The sequence below is a fragment of the Manis javanica genome, chromosome 5, assembly GCF_040802235.1.
Source record: "Manis javanica isolate MJ-LG chromosome 5, MJ_LKY, whole genome shotgun sequence".
In the NCBI taxonomy this organism is placed as follows: Eukaryota; Metazoa; Chordata; class Mammalia; order Pholidota; family Manidae; genus Manis; species Manis javanica.
In genome coordinates this window covers 11,812,429-11,825,119 of record NC_133160.1, presented here as the reverse complement: position 1 = coordinate 11,825,119, position 12,691 = coordinate 11,812,429, and the positions used below count along the sequence as shown (strand labels likewise).

General features: G+C 48.1%; 1 long non-coding RNA gene across 1 annotated transcript; it reads right to left on the bottom strand.

Annotated features, from left to right (window-relative positions):
* Positions 1–4,229: 4,229 nt before the first annotated feature.
* Positions 4,230–8,417, bottom strand: LOC118970329 (uncharacterized). The gene is made up of 3 exons (XR_005058261.2): positions 7,764–8,417; positions 4,848–4,942; positions 4,230–4,410 (listed from the first exon to the last, which is right to left on the bottom strand). It is a non-coding gene; the product is annotated as an uncharacterized lncRNA (long non-coding RNA).
* Between the last annotated feature and the right edge of the window lie 4,274 nt (positions 8,418–12,691).

The following is a 12,691-nucleotide window of genomic DNA, read 5'->3' as shown; positions in this document are numbered from 1 at the left end:
GACCCCAGATGTCGTGATGCCCTAATGCTGCCCTGTGGCCCTAACCACAAATTAACCCATTTTGTGTGGCAAATGCAGTCACGAGATGGGCTCTGTGCCTTGCTCATTCAACCCTGTGACTCAATCAGGAAACCACTCACAGTCCGTCCATTCATGAACAGCCAGATCATGTCAAATTCATCTGTGCGCCCAGAGTCAGAGGACCTGGGCTGTAGGTCCAGTTTCCTGTTGTGTGACCTTGGGCCTCATTCACTCCCTGATCCTCATCTGGAAAAGGGGCACCCAAATCTCCCACACTTCAATTTCTGCAGGACTATTATTTGAATCAAATGTAAGTGTAGATGTAAGTACAGAGTAAGAGGATAAACTTTGTGCAGGACAATTGTCTTCTTCATTGATCGCATGCCCCACCAGCACTCTGTGGACCAAGGCATCCACAGGCCTGGTCGCAGCTGATTTGCTCGGGTTCATCAGGAACCACAAGCTGGGCTCCAGGAGCTCTTGGTGTTGCCTGTTGAGACAGTCAGTGGATTGGGGGCTGATGGTGATCTAAGTGCCGATGCTAATATACCCCTGCAATTATAAAGTTGCTCAAGTCCTTTTCTTCCTCTGTACCTTTTCCACATCTGTAATTTAAAAACTCTCAACCTTTTTAAACCCATTAGAATGGCGACTATAAAAAAATAACCAAAAATAACATGTGTCGGTGAAGTTGTGGAGAAATCAGAACCCTGGTGTCTTGTTGGTGGGAATGTAAAATGGTGCAGCTGCCGTGGAAAACAGCATGGCTGTTCCTCAAAAAACTAAAAATGGAATTACCATAGGATCCTGCAGTTCCAGTTCTGGGTATTTGCCCCGAAGCACTGAAGACAGCATCTCAAAGAGAGATTTATACACCCATATTCATAGCAGAATTATTCATAATAGCCAAAAGGTAGAAGCTATCCAAGTGTTTACTGATGGATGGTTAAGATGGTAAATTTTATGTTATGTGTGTTTAGCCACAATTAAAAAAACAACAAGAAACACCCATGCACACACACCTCTTACAACCCACACCCCTTTTCTCATTTCCTTCTGCTGGCACATGGTCTCCATTGCTCTGTCCTCTCCTCTGAGCTCCAGTCCTGTATGCCCAACAGGCTTCTTGACATCTTCTCCTGGACCTTTCAAAGGCAGCTCAAGTTCAAGTGCCTGAGTCTGAACTCATGACCTCCCTTCCCAAACTTGGTCCTCGTGCCCTGTTGGTCTTTGGGGTGACTGACACTTCCTTTCATTAAAAATCAGAAATCACCCTCTTCCTCAATCCCCACCCAGCCTAATCCATTGTGAATTCTTGGGGAGCGCCCTTCTTAAATACTTGCCAAGGGTGGCCACGCCTGCCGATCTCCTCCAGTATTGCCTCTGATGACAGCCGTGGGGCCTGGCTTGGCTTGGCACCACCCAATCCATGCTTCAGGGCACAGCCAGAGTGAGTTTTTCCAGTTGCAGATCTGACTGACTCCATTTTAGTTTCATTCTCAGTAATCAATGCCGTATGAAAATATTTCACCAAAAAATTCAGCTCCTCCCCGAGTAAATGGCCATACAGGCTTCTCCTGAGTTGATTTCACATCCAGTTATAAAAGCAGGCTGTCTTCTGGGTCTCTTTGGACTGAGATGCTCAGATTTGGAGTCTGACATCAAGGGGGCAGGGGTGGGACAAATGTCACTGAGATGGGTGCCTTAGATTGTGTTGGCCCAGGTGCAGACTCTTCTGAGAACAAGTAGCATATTTGGAAGGTGATTCCAGGAACTGCTCGCTGGAAGCAGGAAGGGGTGGATGTGAAACTGCTGGTACAGGACAACTGGAGGTTAGCCCCACAGAGAAAGTCTGGGAGATGGAGCCACTCACACATGGATGAGTCAGCTCAGGAGCGAGGGAGCCCCAACTCATACAGCTGCGAGTCATTCTTTGGGTTCTGCAGGAGGAAGTGTTAGTTGTCTGGCACTTTCTGCCTGCCCTAGGTGGGCAGAGTGGTCTGCTGAGGTTGCAGACAAAAGCCTTCACTCAAGAAGCAGATATGGGCAGTTGGAAGTGGGTCTGGGCTCCCTGGAAGGTTCCAGGGCTGTGTGCAGGGCACAGGAGAGAATGACAAATGATGCCCCTCGGTCAGTAAGCGACTCAGTCCCTCACGGAGACACATGGTTAGCAAGTCCGATCTTTCAAATTCTTCTTCCCCTCTGGGAGAAAAGTTCCAGTTTGTGAGAATCTGTCTTATCCTCCTTTCTAACACTTGATCATCTTCCTGTTGAACCAAGAGAGAGCTGGCCTTTGAGCTCTTCCTGGGCAGCTGTACCTAGCTGCAATTTCTAACATAGCTTTGGTGGCTAATAAATTTTTCCAATTAAGTCATGTGGGTAAGGTTTGCTGTTAGAATAGATTTCTGCAATTAAGACATCTGATTCAGAAGAATGTTCAGTACTTCACAGGCTGTGCTGCAGCGGTGAGAGGTGGTGCTGGAGTTCACGGATGCTGGCCTGAGGGATGAAGTCTACACTCTGCACAGGGCATCTCAGGCCACTGCCTTCTGGTTTCCAGCCACCTCTCTGGATTCGATTCTCATTTCTCACCCACCTCTCTGCCCTCCGGAACCCCCTCTCCCTCCCACCAAGTATGTTCTTGTCTCTGTTGCTGTCCAAGCTGTTCCCACCACCTACAGCATCCTCCTCCTCCTTTCAGTATCCCACATGTCCCTCCCCTTAGGCTCCTCCCCTTGCAGCCCCAAACTTCTCCCAGTTGGAGCTGAATGCTTCCTGCTCCAAGGGCTTCCTTCCCTCAGGATTATTTCATCCTGCTGTGCATGTGGCTGTTCATGGGCCAGTCCCCCGCTAGCCCAGATGCTTTGTGAGAACAGGGTCCTGCCCCTCTCTGGAGCCCATGGTCTGCTGGTGACTGAAAGGGACCACGGCTCCCTCTTGTGCCCCTCCTGTGTGTCCTCTGAACCTCCTCTGGTGAGTCTGTACAATCAGGGGGCTCAGCCAAGGAAAGGATAATCGTGGGGTGTGGCCATGGCCCAGCTCAGCACTGACCTGCCTCCTCAGATCCGCACACTTGTCCCGAGCTGTTCTGTTTGTTGCCAAGTGGAACCTGAAGCATTCTCATTCCCCAGGTCTAAGCAACACCACAGACCAGAGAGCAGCCTGCACCGGCGGCTGTGGGTGCCAAGTGCCTGTCACAAGGTGGACGGCATTGCCCGGGTTGGGGAAGGACCAGAGGCCTAGGTGTGAGCTGGAGCCTCAGGAAGGTTGTGTTGCTGCGCAGGAAGAGATTCAGGTGCTGGTGGGAGGAATATGTGGGGACCTCACAGCCCCTTTTGTCCTCCCTGCAGAGGAGCAAGTCCCAGCAGGGTGCCCTTGAGGCCAAGTCCTGGCAGGTGCAGGCCGCTGCGGAGCTGGGCAGGTGGGCAGGTGGGAGCCCTCAGGGACGCGGGGTAGAGTTTGCAGTCAGCTGGGATTCAGACCCTCACAGTGAGAGCCAAGGTCTGCAGGCCCCTCAGGGCCATGCGTGTGAACAAGAGTGAGTGTGTACACGTAGGAGCACATGAGTGTGCAACATACAAGTGTGTGAGAATGAGAGGTGAATGTGTACATGTGAAAGCATATAATATGAGAGTGTGTATATGTGAGCATATGTGTGTATGTGTGTGAACACAATGTGAGCATTGAGTGTAATATCTGAGCATGTGTGACTGTGAGAATGAGAGTGAATGCGAACACATGTGAACATGTGTGTGTGTGTAAAGTGAGTGTGTGAGTGGGAGCGTGTACATGTGGGAGCATGTGTGCGAGTGTGCAACGTGTGAGAATGAGAGTGAGTGTATATTGTGTGAGCCAGTGTGTGAGTGTGAGAGAGTATGTGGGGAGACAGGACGGAAGGTAAGGGGTGTTTTCGGAGGAGAGAAGGTGTCTAGGTGGACAAAGGCGCCTGGGAACATGGGCCTGGGGGTGGGACGTGAATGGGACGTGAGCAGATGGGGTAGGACAGCTGTGGGGTTCTGGTCTTACCTCGTCAATAGATTAGAACAGCGAAAATTCACGGAGTCAGTACAGGCATCAGACACTCATCTGAGCACTTTACATGCATTTTATGTATTTTTACTTAGCAAATATTTATGTGTGCTTGCTACGTGGAGGCCCTGTTCTAGTTGTTTACAAAAAAACCCTCAAAACACAAACATTTTAAGCCATTTAATCATTAAGCTTTTCAGTCCTTATAAGAACCCTGTGTGGAAGTGCTGCCCTCGTTCCTGCTTGCAGAGCGGCGGTTGGTGATTCCCCCAGGGTCTCAGAGGGAGCTGGCGAGGGGCGGGTTGACCAGCCGTCTGGTTCCAGAGGCGGGCTCCTCCCCATGGTGATGGCTGGGTTTCACTGTGCTCGTAAAAAGCCACGGGTCAATTATGCTTATTATCCACTTTACAGATGGAAAAATCAAGGCACACAGGGGTTAACAATTTCTAGCTTGAAAGTGGCTGAGCCAGGACCCCGCCCAGGCTGCTGGCTCAGGCCGACGCCACAACCATCTGGCTATGGGCTGCCTGGTAATGAGCCCTTTGAAGAAGGGTGAGTCACTTACCTGGGCTGTGCCTCAGTTTCCTCATTTGCCAAGTTGGGCTCTTAGTAATTCCAGCCCACTGACTCAAGGAGTGGTGAGAGAAGGGATCAGGGCCACAGCTCCCAGAAACTTCCATTAGGAATGTGCCCTGGACTGGAAGTAGGTCTTGGGCTGTGGGTCTTGGGCGGCTCTGCTCTAGAGACCTGAGCACCTGTGGGCAGTTCCTGTCCCCTAATTGGCCCAGTTTCCTCACCTGTAGAATGAATTACTGAGATGCCATCTCAGGTTCATCGGGCTCTTCCCATGTCTTTGGTTGTCTGACTCTGTCCTGGGAGACAGTAGAGGTGCCTGTGGAGAGGGTTCAGGAACTGGATCGCTGAAACTGCCAGACTCAGCACACTCAGATTCGTTTTAGGGAAGTGCATTCAGGGGGCCACGCTCAGCCCTGGGCTCTGCAGAGATCCCTGCTGCCAGATCATCGCGAGAGATCTTTCACCAGAGGACAAACACAGGCGGAGTCAGGCTTAGAGACTCCTGGACGGACCTGGATGCAGGCCAGCCCCTAGGTTCAGACCAGCTTCCCGGGTCTGCTGAGTTCTCCGCCTCAGAGGAGTACCTCGTTCACTCGCTGCATCCATTCACTCAACAACTCTTCACAGAGCACTAGGCGCTGCTCTAGGCACTGGGGGTCCAGCTGTGGATGAGACAGACCTAGTTCTCACGGAGCTGACAGTCAGATCAGGGTGGGAAGGGTAATGAGTATTAAGGCACAACCCCAACACACACAAGTACAGTCATATAGTGCATGTAAATGTGTGCTTGTGCACATACATACACACATATGCATATACGTGTACAAGTGTGTGTTATTCTAGGTAGTATTAGAGGCTATAATAACCAGCAAGCATTGGAATAGAGAGTTCTGGGGGACTACTTTAGGTTGGGGGCCTGGAAGTCCTCTGTGAGGTGTACCATTTGGGCAAAGTCCTGAAGGAATTAAAGGAATCTTGCATGTGCATATCTGGAGGAAGAATGTTCCAGATAGAGGGAATAGCATGTGCAAAGGCCCTGTGGTGAAAGCACATCCAACATGTCCTGGGAAGGCCAGAGTGGAGCAAGTGGGAGAATAGCCAGTGTTGAGATTATGTAGGGCCTTCTAGGCTGTGGCAAAGAAATTTGGGTCATGTTTTGAGAGATGGGATGGACTTTGAGAGTTTTGCACAGAAGACCTTTTAAATTTTGACTAGGTATTTGAAAAGACTTCTCTGGCTGCCAGGGGAGGATTAACTGTATGGTGGGCAACAGTCTGTGCAGGGAGACCAGTGAGGAGGCAACTGCATTATGCCAGTGAGAGAGGATGGATGTTGGGACTATTCGTGGTGGAGGTGGAGAAGCCATCTAATTCTGGCCATAGTTTAAAGGTAAAGCTTACAGGATTGGTTGATGGATTGGATATGGGGGAACAAGGGGAAAAGAATCACCAGGATGGATGGAGGTGCTTCTACTGTGACAATGATCAGCTTGGGTGAAAGATGGGAGTATCTGAACCCTTCAGGAGTGTACTATGCCTCTCACAGTGCCCCAGTATGGGGGTGTCCTCACCCTTAGTCCCTGGGGCATCAGACTGTCTGCAGGAGGGCCCTGGAACACTAACCTTTGATTTAACCCGGAATCAATACTTTCCTCCTGAAATCCCATCTCTAAAGTTTCCAGAGCAGTTTTGAGTTTCTCTTTTAAAGACCCAAGCTGCATTTTATTCTAATGGCTGGGCTTCTTACCCCCTAAGGATGGACAGCCCCGCAGTTAAAGAATGCATGGATGAACATTTCATCAACACCCACAGTGCTCCAGGCCCATGGAGGAGATTTAGCGTGGCTGCCACCTGTCCAGACGGGTTTGTCAGAAAGTGCTACATCTGTTAAAGGGAGTTTGAATATTAAAGAGGGATATCAATTGCGGGAAGGAAATTACTGAGTCTTCAAATACCATCAACTGGGAAAAAGATGGATGGGGCTTTTATGGACGTGTAGTTTGTCCCAATAAAATAAAACATCTTAAAACCTGTCTTTACTGGCATCAAAGTACTGCTGTGTCTAACAGAGCAGTTTACATCTCAATGACGAGTTTCTTAAAAACAAAACAAAACAAAAAAACAGTGCTTTCACCCATCTACCCAGCTTTCTAAAGCAACTACAATAAAAATCTACATTTATTTGTGTGATGAAATTTACAAAGTGCAGGGCCCTGGGCTAAGGAGGAGAGGAATGAATCAGATCTTGTTCTCAGTGGATCCATAGCTGGTGGGGAATGTGAACAGGGACATAAACAGCACGCAGGGAGCAGTGGGTTAGTGCAGTGAGAAAGGTCCTGAGGGTCAGAGAAGGGAGGGCTTGCTGGCTGCTGGGGGTCAGAGCAGGTTTTTCGGAAGGGATGGTGTGTCAGTTAGCTTGCTTTTGTTGATATATAATGGAAACCCCTAACAAATCTGGTTTATATCCCAAGAGAATTTGTTATGTCCCATAACAGAGTCCACCTGATAGGTGGACCCAGGGTGGGTTCATCTGGTGGCTGTACACCACCACCAGCCTCTCTGTGTGGTTTCATCTTCAGGCCGGTTGGTTGGTCACAAGATACCTTCTTGGTTGCAAGACAGCTGCCAGCAGCAACTGAGACCGGGTGTCTCCTTGTCCAGGTCTGCGGGCACTGAGAAAGAAACCTCCCCTTCAAGTGTGGGATATACATTCTTCTCTCCAGTACAATTGGCCATCTTAGGCTGTGTGCCCACCCTGGACCACAAACAAACCCCAGGGGATTGCTGTGCGCTAATAACTGTCAACTCATCAGGATGACCCTGCAGCTGAGGATGGGCTCCGTGTTCCATGAACCAAGGAACTGCATGGGGCACCGGAGCAAAGCTGGGCTTCTGTCTGGAAACAGGAATAAGGGAAAGGACAGGGGTTAGGCAGCTATCTGACCCGGGGTATTGGTGGATTTGGGCTTTTACACTAGCAGAGATAACAATTGTAATTTAATAATAACAACAACAAAAACAGTAATAATAAAAGTGGGCAGTAGTTTTGAGCACTTTTTATAATCCATTCATTGCACTTGGGGCTTTAAATGATAGTAGGATTTCCCCTATCCAAACCCCCTTAACTGACTCACTCACCTGATTATCTGAAGCTCTCCATTCCTCAGCAAACATAAGTAGATAAGCCGCCAGCTTGGGGCCATCAGCTCCTCTCTGAAATGCACATGAAAAAAGCCTGTTTACCGAAAGTCAGTGGTTTTGTTCCCAAAGCTCTGTTTACTCTAGATGTCCTTGATACTGGAATGGCATGACTTAAATAAATGTAGCAAATGGGTAACTAGGAGTGCAAGAACAGGGGGAGCTGCTGCTCTTATGGAAGCCCAGTTGAATTGCTTAGGAAGATTTGATAAGGTGCAAAAGCTTAAAAAGAGACTGGAAAAATATCTAGAAGTGTGCTGCCCAATACAACAGTCCCTTGCCACACGTGGCTGAAAAACTGAAATTTTGATTTTGTTTAATTTTAAGTAATTTAAGTTATTAAAGATACGCAATGCAGTTATTGAAAAACTTTAAATATATTTGGGGCAAGTAGTTTGGGGCAAGTTAGGTGAATCTACTTTTTCAACTGCACATTTCCTGAAATCTAAATGAAGTTCAAGTGCTTCTGGTAAACGTAGAGATGCATTGTGAATGTAAAGTGCACACCAGATTTTGAAGATTTATATGGAAAAAATGTAAAATATCTTAATTTTTGTGTTTATATATGTTGAAGTGATATTTCAGATAAAATGTTTGGTGAAATATATCATTTAAATTTTAATGCAATTTTTTTTCGTTTTTTTTCTAACGTGAATGTGCTACTAAAAACTTTAAAATGACATGTGGTTCACATTGCATTTCTTTTTTTTTTAATTAAAGTATCATTGATATACAATCTTATCGAGGTTTCACATGAACAACATTGTGGTTTCAACATTCACCCATGTTATCAAATCCTCAGCCCCCCATTGCAGTCACTATTTATCAGTGCAGTAAGATGCTATAGAGTCATTACTTGTCTTCTCCGTGCTATACTGCCTTCTCTGTGACCTACCTGTATTGTGTGTGCTAATTATAGTGCCCCTTAATCCCCTTCTCCCTCCCCATCCACCCACCCTCTCCCACCCCTCCCCTTTGGTAACCGCTAGTCCCTTCTTGGAGTCTCTGAGTCTGCTGCTGTTTTGTTCCTTCAATTTTGCTTTGTTGTTAAACTTCACAAACGAGTGAAATCATTTGGTACTTGGCTTTCTCCGCCTGGCTTATTTCACTGAGCATAATATTCTCTAGCTCCACTCATGTTATTGCAAATGGTAGGATTTGCTTTCTTCTTATGGCTGACTAATATTCATTGTGTATATGTACCACATCTTCTTTATCCATTCATTTACTGATGGACACTTCAATTGCTTCCATATCTTGGCTATTGTAAATAGTACAGCAATAAACATAGGGGTGCATATGTCTTTTTGAATCAGGAATCTTGTTTTCTTCAGGTAAATTCCCAGGAGTGGAATTCCTGGGTCAAAAGGTATTTCTATTTTTAGTTTTTCTAGTTTTTTTGAGGAGCCTCCATATTGCTTTCCACAACCTGAAGACTTTAAGGAGATCAAAGACAATCATCTGGGACTCCCAGGTGGTCACCTGAGGCAGCAATAATCAGTGAACTGAGTGCACGCTTACCTCAGTGGCTTTTGCCAGGAGCCGTGCTACGGGCTCCCCAGGTTCATCTGCTGAAGCACTAATCCCAGTGTGATGGTGTTTGGAGGCAAGACCTTTGGGAGGCCATTAGGTCATGAAGTGGAGCCCTCGCAATGGGATTAGTGCCCTTACAAGAAGAGACCCCCTGTAAGAAGAGAGCTTGCTTCCTCTCTCTGCTCTGCCCTGTGGGGACACAGCAAGAAGGTAGCTGTCTGCAAGCCAGAAAGCAGGTCCTCCCAGGAGCTGAACTGGCCAGCACCTTGATCTTGGACTTCCCAGCCTCTAGCACCATGAGAAATAAATGTTTGTTGTCTAAGCCACCCAGTCTGCGGTCATTTGTTACAGCAGCCGGAGCTGAGATTCCATGCCATCTCCCTCCCTCCCTGGCTGACATCTCCAGTAGATCCTCAAGCCTCTTAGACTTGCTCAGCTCCATCCATGGGTGCAACTTTCAGGAACTAAAGAGTCTAGTTCAGGATATATCCACTTTCAATCTCACAGCCAACCTGAGCACCTTCTGTTGTGAATTTCTTCTGGAAATCTCCTTCCAAATATCCCTCTTCTCTCATGTGGGGTGGTGGTTGTTGGCTTGCAAAGGTGTTTCCAGAACTCTCTTTAGAATGAGTAGGTTCTAACACCTCTAGCTTCGGGACTTCAGCCAAACTTCTAGGTATCCCAGAAAGGTCTTGGTCAATGTCCCATTGCACTGGATTCACTGTCTCAGGAGAGAAGGATTTTTTCCTGGAAAGAGGCATCTGGAGTAATACTGGTATCTGGGGCTGTGGCCAAGGCCCCTGTTCCCCCAGCGAGGGCACAGTCGGTGCTCAGCCGAGGGTCAGCTTTCTCTGTCAGAGCCTGGACTCCGGCTCAGAGACCTTACAGCCATGGGCTCCAGGGAGTGTCCACCCTGCCCAGCCTGAATCCGCTCCTCTGTGGCACATGGCTCTCGAGAGGGCTGTGTGACAGCGCCCAGGTGGGGATTAGGCCAGATAGTGCCACGGGGTCTCAGAACCCCAGCCTCAGCACCGGCCAGTGCCCATGGTTGTCAGCAGGTCACCCATCAGGGTCTCACAGGTGAATCAGGTCAAGAGGCCACCCTGGACTCTGGGTTTTGGGTTTAGGAAGAGAGATTTCTGTAGAAACGCTTTGAGATTTAGCCTGTAGCTGGCAGCTTTGCTTCCAGTCACTCTTGACGGACAAACCATAAAAGGTTGATTATCCATAAACCAAGAGGAGAAAGGGCGGTGGGAGGAGTGGTGGCCTCACTGCCCGAGGTGCTGCCACTGTGTCAGCTGCTGGCAGGTGGCTGGACGCCAACGGCTGTTCCACAGCTCCGGCCTCAGGGCCTGCTGCTTTTTCTTTTTCTGCTTCTTAATTAAAAAAGAAATTATATCCCAAAGCCTTTATTACTACAGATTCCCTGCCACTCTGCTGTGGGCTCATCTTTAGGAAAAAGCATAATCTTTTTGAGTGTTTTTCTCCTCTGATAACCTCTCTGATCTTGAGACCATGAAGAAACATATGATCTCACTCAACACTGGAGAAGGCATCCCTTGCTTATTCTTAATGCTCTCCTTCCTCTTTCTTCCCTATCTTTCTTGATAAGTGCTTATCTTTCTCTTTCGGGAGCAATAGGTGCTTAATTCCCTGGTGGCTGTAAAGCAGGTTTTAAATGAGGGTGACATCACTATGAATGCCTACAGTGATAAAGGCGTGCTTCTTTCCTACGGTAATCCTGGGCCACTGTGATGCATCCCCTCCAAGATGAGCAGCTCCAGCCACTTTGGACAGTTGCAGAGGACAGTACAGACTCAACCTGGCCAAATGAAGGTCTTCCATGGGTAAGCAGGGAAGAAAGCTCTAGAAAGAAACAAGCATCACCAGGAGCCTGGGAGTCTACATCTGCTGGTGCCTCAATCTCATCTTTGACCAATTCAGTCTTTAAACACTTATCAAGGAATTTCTGTGTATCAGACTCCATGCCAGGCACTGGGTGCAAGAAGGATAAGGTGCCCTTATACACAGGGAGCTCTTATATATCAGAGGCAGGAAATGGACAACTAAACCAATAGATAATGTGATTTCAGCTCATCCCAAGTGGTGTAAACTAAAGTATATTCATGTGATGGTGAGGGATTAGGGGCTAGCTCTCATTAGGGATGGCTCTCTGAAAGGAGATACGTGAGTTGAGAACTGAATGAAAAAAAATAATTTTACCAAGGGAAAACCAGTGGAAGATGAATGAATAGATATTTTTAAATGTGGTATATGCATACAATGGAATATTATTCAGCCTTAAAAAGGCAGGAATTTCTGATACAGGCTACAATATGGATGAATCTTGAAAACATTATGCCAAATGAAATAGGCCAGTCACAAAAGAACAAATACAGTATCATTGCATTTACGCAAGGTGCTTAGAGCAGTCACTTCACAGACACAGAAAGTAAAAGCGTGGTGGCAAGGGCTGTGGGGGATGGGGAGCTATTATTTAGTGGGTGCAGAGGTTTGGTTCTGCAAGATGACAGGTGACATGGATGGTGCTGATGGGAGCCCTGGAGGGTTGTCTGCAGAGATGCTGTGATCTGACTCAGGCCTTGAAAGGGTCCCTCGAATGGCCTCCTTGTGGGGTAGGGGTGGCTTGTGAGCAGGAGGGGAGGCAGGAAGGCCAGCATCCAGGGTCAGCTGGTGCTGGGGAGGTGAAATGAGGAGGCCCGTGCCCTATAAACAGTAGAGTGCTGCCCATCCGAGGGACGACGGCTAGCACCTGCGGGGCTCTGTGACATCCGAGGCTGTTGGTGGTGATGACGATGAGGGGGACGACCTCAGAGCATCCTGCTCAGCCTCATTTCTGCAGGGAAGGTCTGATCTCAGCATAGAAAACACAGGGAACTGATGAGGCCTTGGAGGAGGGTCACCAGAGTGCCGTCAGGTGAAATCGTGGTGACGATGGTGATGGTGGTGGTGGTAACATCTCAAACCCTTGCTCCCATGGGCAAAGCTGCTGAGGGCTTTACCGACACTTTCTGCTCTAATCTGCCTACTGGTTCTGTGCAACAGGGACTGTCACTCCTTGTTTTCAGATGAGGAAAACAGGCACAGAGAAGGCAAATAACTTGCCCAGTAAGTGGTGGGCTGGGATTTGAATGCAGAGACTCTGCAGAATCCGGCCTCTCAGCATGCTGATGGCTGTGGTGTTCTGTCTACAGCATAGATACCCTGGCACATGAACCTCATGAGCAGGTTCACTCTGACCTTCTCAGGTGAAATTTCTTGGCTTTCCAACATCTGGCTTCCAAAAAGGCAAAATGAAAATACCCAGGTGCTTG